Below are 8103 nucleotides of genomic sequence, written 5' to 3' on the forward strand. Positions count from 1 at the left end.
CAGGAAGACTGCTTCGTACTCCGCCGTATTCTTTGTGGAGAGGAACTCTATCCTGGCGACGTATCTTAGCTTTGTCCCCGAAGGTGAAAACAATACTGCCGAAACTCCTGCTCCCATAGCTCCCCAAGCTCCGTCGCAATATGTGGTCCAAACAGGTTCTGGCGGTTCATCATCAGAGGCTTCGGTTAAGGGTGTCCATTCCGCCACAAAGTCTGCCAGTGCTTGCGATTTTAATGATGTTCTTGCCACAAAAACGATCATGAATGGAGCGATCTCCTTTGCCCACTTTGCTATTCTTCCCATGGCTTCTTTGTTTTCAAACATGTCGCGAAGGGGTAAGGAAGTTGGTACTGTAATCTTGTGAGATGTGAAGTAGTGGCGAAGCTTGCGGGATGCCATTACCAGTCCATACGCTACTTTTTCCAACTGTGTGTACGACTTTTTTGGGCCTGCTAGAGCTTCGGATACATAATATACTGGTACTTGGCGCAGTCTGTTGTCTTTGAGTTTTTCCTGCACGAGTACAGCGCTGACTGCCGAAGGGGATGCCGCTATGTATAACAGCAAATCCGCGCCTGGATCCGGGCTGGTTAGTGCTGTAAGCTTCGTCAAGTAGCTTTTTAACTCCTTGAAGGCTGCTTGCTGCTCTGCATCCCATTTGAAAGGGTCGGAGCTTTTTAACACTTTGAAAAATGGTAAACTTCGCTCTGCAGATTTTGCAATGAACTTGTTCAGTGCCGCTAACCTTCCTGCCAAGCGTTGAGCTTGCTTTCTGTTCTGTGGGGGTTTCATATCTAAAATTGCTTGTATCTTCTGGGGATCCACTTCGATGCCTCTCTTCGACACCAAAAACCCCAGTAGTCTTCCGGATTGTACTCCGAAGACACATTTTTCTAGGTTTAGCTTTAAGCCTGCTCTTCGTAAATTATCGAAGGTTTCCCGCAGGTCTTCGAGGTGTTGGCTCCTTTTGGTACTTTTGACCACTATGTCATCAACATAGGCTAAGACATTTCGTCCTAGCTGTGGTTTTAATACTTTCTGCACCAATCTGGTGAAGGTGGCGCCAGCGTTTCGGAGTCCGAAGGGCATCCTCATGAAGCAGTATGTGCCGAAGGAGGTCCTGAAACTCGTTTTGTCCTCGTCTTCCTTCGCCATCCATATCTGATGGTACCCAGCATAAGCATCTAGGAAGCTTAGCATCTCGCAGCCAGCCGCAGAGTCTACCGGTTGATCAATTCTAGGCAATGGGAAGTCATCCTTAGGGCAAGCTTTGTTTAAGTCTGTGAAGTCGATGCACATTCTCTATTTTCCATTGCTTTTCCTTACTAACACTGGGTTGGCTAGCCACTCTGAGTGCATTACTTCGCGTATGACTCCGGCATGGACCAGTTTTTCCACTTCAGCCTTCGCTGCTTGTTCTCTTTCTCTTGAAGCTTTCCTAAGCTTTTGCTTCCTTGGCTTCGTTTTGGGGTCCACATTTAGGTTGTGCTGAATGATTTTCCGACTTACTCCTTGCAGGTCTCTGGGAGACCAAGCGAAGACATTGTCGTTGTCGCAGAGGAACATTACAAGTTGTTGCTGATCCTCTGCTGGAGCCTCCGCTCCTATAGTGACCTTTTTATCTTCTTTTTCCTGATTCAGCTGTACTATTCTGGTCACTCCTTCTGGTGCAGCCTTCGCTGCTTTTCATATCTTTGGCTAGTTGCAACTTGCTTCGCGTCCCATCGAAGGGTCTATTATCGTGTGGACATTTCTTCTTCCTGGAGCTATTCCCACTTCAATTCGTCTAGCCACTCGCTGATCTCCCAACACGTTTATGACTCCTTTTGGGCCAGGCATCTTCATGCACAAGTATGCATGGTGCGATATTGCTCCGAATGTATTGAGGACTCCCGTTCCAAATATCGCATTGTACGGGTAACCAATGTCCACCACATCAAAGGTAATGTGTTCTGTGCGGAAATTCATCTCTTCACCAAACGACACTGGGATTGTTATTTTTCCCACAGCGTTGATTGTGTTTCTCCTGGAGCCTAGCAATGGCGATCCATCTTGCTTTAAGTCACTTCGTCGCAGCCCCATTTTGTCGAAGGCGTCAGCAAAGATAATGTCCGCCGAGCTTCCTCCATCGATCAAGATCCTGTGTACTTCATTTCCCGAGATGTTTGCAGTAATGATGAAGGCATCTGTGTGTGGATAGTCTAAGACCCTTATATCCTCTTGCGAGAATGTAATGGGAATGTTTGACCATCTTGACTTGATGTACGTTGGTCCCACTCCGACATGGTTGACCCTTCGCACATATTCTTTTTGTTGTCTCTTAGATTCTGTCTGCTGGTTTGATCCCCCTGAGATGGCCAACACCACGTTGTACCCATGATTTATCATGTTAACTGATTTGCTACTTTCTGGTGGTGCTTCGATTGTGGGTCTTGGTGGTGGCGGAGGTAGCTCCCCCTGGAGGTTCATTTGCCTTGTTTGATCAAACTGAGCTGAAGTTGCTTGTGCACACTGTGGTGCAGGAATTTGTTGCCATTGGTTCGGAAACACCATGTTCTGATTGTGGTTGTGCCACCCTTCGCTTCTTCCAAAGCTTGTTGCATGGTTCACTGTCCTTGCGTGATCAACAGAATGCTTCGCCAAGTTTTCTTTCATAGCCATGACCTGTGGACACTGTTTGGTCCGGTGGCCGGCTCCTTCGCCATGCAGCTCACAGTAAAAGGTTGCCGAGTCCTGCAGAACCCGTCCTCCTCAGCCTCCGCGGCCTCTTCCCCTGCCCGCTCGGCCTCCCCTATTGGCCAAGCTGTAAGCTTCGCATGATCCTTGAACGGCTTTGAGCTGGCTGGGATTGATCTGCTTAACTTCTTTTTGCCTTGGATAGTCAGAGGCTTCGGGCTTTCTTGGACGGTGCAGTCTGTCTCTAGGATTGCTGCTGCCTGCCTCTCTAGCCGGTGCATGTTGTTTTACTTTGGAAGCTGCCATTTCGTTTTTCCTTCGAAGATGATCGAGCTCAGATCTTGAGTATTCTTCCATCTTGTTGAGCAGCTCTTGGACGCTTCCGCGTCTTTTTCTCGTGAGCTTTCCTGCTAATAGCCTGCCTCTGATGCCCTGTATTGCGGCATCGATGATTGTATCTTCGTTCAACCCCTTCGCCTGACAACGTATGTGTACGAAGCGGCGCATGTAGTTCTGCAACGTTTCTGTTGGTTGCTGTTTCAGCGCGAAGAGGTCGGTTGCGGTGATTTTGTTTGCCCGATTCCCCTGGAAGTTGTTGTATAGTGCACTGCGCAGCTGCTCCCATGAATATATGGATCCCGGGGGCAACGCGGAGTACCAGGACCTTGCTATCCCCTTTATGGCCAATACGAAGGCCTTCACCAAGGTTGCATCATCCCCTTCGGCAGACTCCACAGCTGCCTCGGAACTCATAACCACTCTGGGGTCTGATTCTCCATCAAACATAACCACTCTGGGCATCTTGAATCCTAGCGGCCATGGTTGATTTTGCAGATCCATGGCCAGAGGGGACTCCGGGTCTCCCGTGGATGACCTTCGCCGAATCTCCTGCGAAGCTCGTATCAAGTCTCCCTGTGGCGTTGGCCGGCGAGACATGCCCTCCGCTTGGTGGAGCATATCGATTTCTTCCTGGATTTTTTTCCAATGTTTTTCTAGCTTCATCCGCCCACCTGCGGTACTCTGCAGCTTTTCGACTCGCCGCTAGGCCATCCAACATGCGCTTCTTTTGCGCTAGCTGCTTTTCCAACTCTTCGGCTTCTAGCCTTGCTGTTCTTTCATTTGTTTCTTCCTCTTGCTCAAACTCTGTGAAGTCGTCGAGGTCCTCCCATTCTTCATTTCGCTCCCTTTCTCCTTCTTCTTCTGGAGGATCGAAGTGCATGCGATCTATTGGTTCCATGACCGGCATTCACTCCGTGCTAACCCGGATAGGTACAAATAAGCATAATCGCATAATTACAGAAGTACCCTGGGCGACCGAAATCGGGCTCACTGTGTCGAGGTGATCCATCTCTCCAAAGGGCGTCGAAGCCTCCTTCGCTCTAATGCCCGTCGGATTGCCTTCGTCCCCCGGCGAGGGTCAGCCTGCGTCTTCACCTGCTGCGAACGATACAGACTGCGGACCTAGGCTTCGCTCTTCAGGCGAAGGAATCCATTGTCTTCGCCGGTCCAGGAAGTCGAAGATGCGTGCACGCCCGCACCCTTCGACCAATCGCAGCTCCACGATCTTCGCCACTAACAAATGAACTCCCTGTAACAAAACCACAGGCTATCACGTGGCATCTCCAGTAGACTTCGCGGGCCCCTTCGAAGTGGGGGGGCGGGAGATCATCCCCAACAAGAAGGGTAGATGATGTGTAGCTTTGCTTTGGGATGGTAATCAAGATAATTGCTCTATGAAACTTGATGATGATCCTATGCAAGAATGATAAAAGATGATGGTAAAATTTTGCAGTAACATGGTATAGGGATTTGAGCAATGGTTTGATGATACTGGTACTGGTTGTACAGTTGCGATGTGGTAGTCTTGCTCAAATCTAAGGACCAGTTCATGGAGTGATTTTTTTATTTAAACAGTACAACCACATGCCTAGAATGGGATGGACCTAGCCAATTAATTTGTATACTCTCAGCATTGTGTAGACCATCCGGTTATGTGGAACAGAAGGGTGTACTTCTAGGGTGTTCCATTGGCGCAAGAGAGGGCTTCTATTATTTAGGTGTATTCATGCGGCAGTGAAATCTTAGTGGGTATGCATGTGCTGAGAGAGGCATTGTACAGGCTTTGAAGTGGTAAACTCAATGCATATCTCGAAAGTGTTTAAGGTGCTGATGGGTGCCGGCAAAATAGTATAATTATGCCTTGTGGGTAAAGTGTACAGCATCTGCAGAGTGTAAAACTGGTTATTTAGCCATACTCATAGTTAAGAGTGGCAAGGAAAACCTCACATGATTGTAATTTGATGATTTGGTTGGTTTGGTCAATCATGGTGGTGGGAACTATGATTGAGGTGTTGTCCAAACTTTGTAGTGGGAACCTTGGTTGAGGTATTGGAATGGTTGGTTAAGTGAAGATGGTTGAAATCTTAAGGTGTTTGGTTACTTACAATGATTACTTAATTATTTACTACTTTTCAAATGCTTTTAATTAAATGTTGTTTATGCCAAAGAGTCATATTGCAATATCATTGTTAATCCTTCATATACATATTATTTCGTCACAACTTGTTAAGTATGACATGTACTCACTCTTGCTATCATCAAACACTCAGTTGGAAAAGGTATTGAAGAGTTCGCCGAGGATGCATCGATCTAATATGAATTCTATGTCAATTGTGCTTGTGGAGATGTTGTGAAAGATTAGAGAATATGTAGGTACGCTATAGAGTTTTATTGTATCTTGGCCCTTGAAGATTACTTTTGTAAGACGATTTATTCAATTAAGGTATGGATACTGTAATGATTATCATCAACAAAGTCACTATGTGTTGGGATTGATTTCTGGGCTTAGCACATACATGAGATTGGTTTTAACCTTAAACTGATCTCAACATTTTGTTTCATGAATTGCAAGATGAAATGTTAAAAAAAGCAATTACATGATGCTAGTGCTTCAAAAGAAGTTTAATTTGTCACATAAATTTGCTTAGAAAGGATATGCCTTCATTGATCATTTGTTGGTACATGGGGTGTGTTGGAGAAAGAGTTCGTCTTGCTCCAGCATATACGACGAGAATTTCTTCTAAGGAGGAGACTCAAGCTTGGAGACGAAGTTTGCGAGGAAGGAACAACACGAGTATATTGATGGTAGGAAAATGGATCGATCTGGGGGAAGAATCACAGGTTTGTAGTGATTCGTGCTATGTGTCCGTCCCCCTGCCCAGAGGACCATGACCTCTTATTTATAGGGCCGTGCGTAGCTTGGCGTACAAGTTATCATAATGTACAGATATTCGGGATCCGGCCAAATTACTGAGCCTTATCCCGGAAGACTACCTTCTATCCTGTCGAGAGATAAATATCCACCGTGGTAATTACTATGGTGCCTTCCCTTGAAGGGGGTGAGCCGGTTGCCAATTGCGGCCCGGTGCCACACCGCCAGGGGTGTCAGGATAGGTACCATCATGCTGGGGTGTCAGAGCGGCGTCCACTAGCCTAGGCATTAAATGTCAGTCACTTCCTCGCAGGCAAAGTAATACTGGTCCTTGCTTTTTGGTAGATCTTTCCTGAGGACTGATGCGTCATCCAGTAACCTCCGGGAAGCCAGCACGGGCAGCCCGAGGCCAAAGCCTTGGGGACCGGGCCTTCAGAAGGTGGAGCTCTGGAAGGTTGGGGCTTCGGAAGGGGAGGCTTCGGGAGGCTGAAGCCTCGGAGGCCGAACCTACGGGAGGCCGAGCTCCAGAAGGACGGGGCTTCGGAAGACGGGAACAGGCTCAACCTTTGGGAGGCTAAGCTAATTAAGCCAAGGGGCCATCGGGGGTCCTTAATAACGACCCCAATAGTAGCCCCTTGTGGGGGCGGATAGCGAAGCGGTCGGGCCCGCGGTTCCTTCGGAGCAGGGCCCCCGGTGGTCCCTGACTTGTGGTTGATGGCTCGCAGTTCGAGAATCGTTTGGCTTGCCCTGGACAATTTGACCCAGGTGACGGAACAGCGTGTTGGATGACATTAGTGACAGGGGCATTGAATGCGCCCTAGGGAGAGGTGTAGTCCTGCCCTATCTGGCAGAGTGTGGGACGCATGTCGTCTTGTTGTTGGGTGGGGGCAGGGGAGTCGGTTTCGCTCCCCCATGATTTTGGCCTAGCGGGCGAAAGGATGGCGCTTGCCCCCTATTTGTAGCAGGAGGGGACTTGCCCAGAGCAACCCTTTTGCTGACTCCTCGTTCTCATCTGCCTATGTCTTCTGCGTCTCTTGCCTTGCGTGAGTTGTTTCTTGAACTCTACTCCTCTCTCTCTCTCTCTCTCGTAGGTTAGCACCTTTCGCCATCCTCTTGCGGTTCATATGGCCGACCCGAGTACCCCGAGTGAAGCCGAAACTCGGGCGGCGGGGGAGATGGCCGGAGTAGCCGTGGTAGGGGACCCTCAGGTGTCATCGGCTTCCCCGTTGCAGATGGGACTGCCGCTGGGAGTGGAGCTCCGGTGCGCGAGCAAAAGCCACTCCTGGCAAACCACCACGGTGGGATTGTCTATCATCGGTGAAGAGGAGCTCTACCAGATGGTTAGGGAGGGGAAGATCCCCTCCAAGCCGTCGCTCGGCCTTCTTCGAGGCAGGCCTGGGTTTTCCTTCAGTGTCGTTGCTTGAAGAGGTGCTCCGCCACTTCTACATGGAGCTCCTGCAGCTCCACAGCAACGCCATTGCCCTCGTGGCCACCTTTGAGTGGGCCATGCGGGCGGAGGGGTGTGAAGGGAGGGCGGATTTCTTCGTACCCTCTACTTTACCAGCTGCCAGCCGAAGTTGATCAAGGTTGAGGGGATGAAGAGGCCCCTCAGTTTTGGGAGTATCAACTTCCAGATATGGCCACAGTATCACTATGCCTTCCCGACGAAGGCCATCAACGACCGGTGGTATACCGACTGGTTGCAGCGGTGCTTCTACTACAGCGTCGGCCCTGCATCGCCCATTCGTTCCACAGACTGGGATATCGCATATGTTCCAGAGCCAGAGACGGGAATTACGGACGACCAATTTGCCTCGCGGCTGGCCCTTCTCCGGAGGGTGGCCGAGAAGATGAGCTTGCGTGACCTTATGGAGGAGTTCACCATGTTGCATGTCCGGCCTCTCCAAACGGGTTGGAACTGTGTTTTTTAGCAAGGTGTGGAAGAGTGGCCGAAAATGTATTCCGGTCCACCCGTCAGCGCTGGTGAGTTCCCTTTGTAGTTGGGTTGTCGATTTGCCGATGTGAGCCGTCTTTTTTCTTTCAGAGAGCTGCCTCTCGCTGGAGCGCACAGCGGAGATCGCAGGGGTGATCCTGGACCCCCTACTATAGCGGAGCAGGAGCGGCGGGTGGCCCTGGCACAGATTGGGAGTGGTACAATAGTGTCTATTTTTACCTTGGCATGGGGGCTCTGGCCTGGCGGAATCCTCAAGAGCCTA

This window comes from Phragmites australis, chromosome 21 (assembly GCF_958298935.1).
Source record: "Phragmites australis chromosome 21, lpPhrAust1.1, whole genome shotgun sequence".
Classification (NCBI taxonomy): Eukaryota; Viridiplantae; Streptophyta; class Magnoliopsida; order Poales; family Poaceae; genus Phragmites; species Phragmites australis.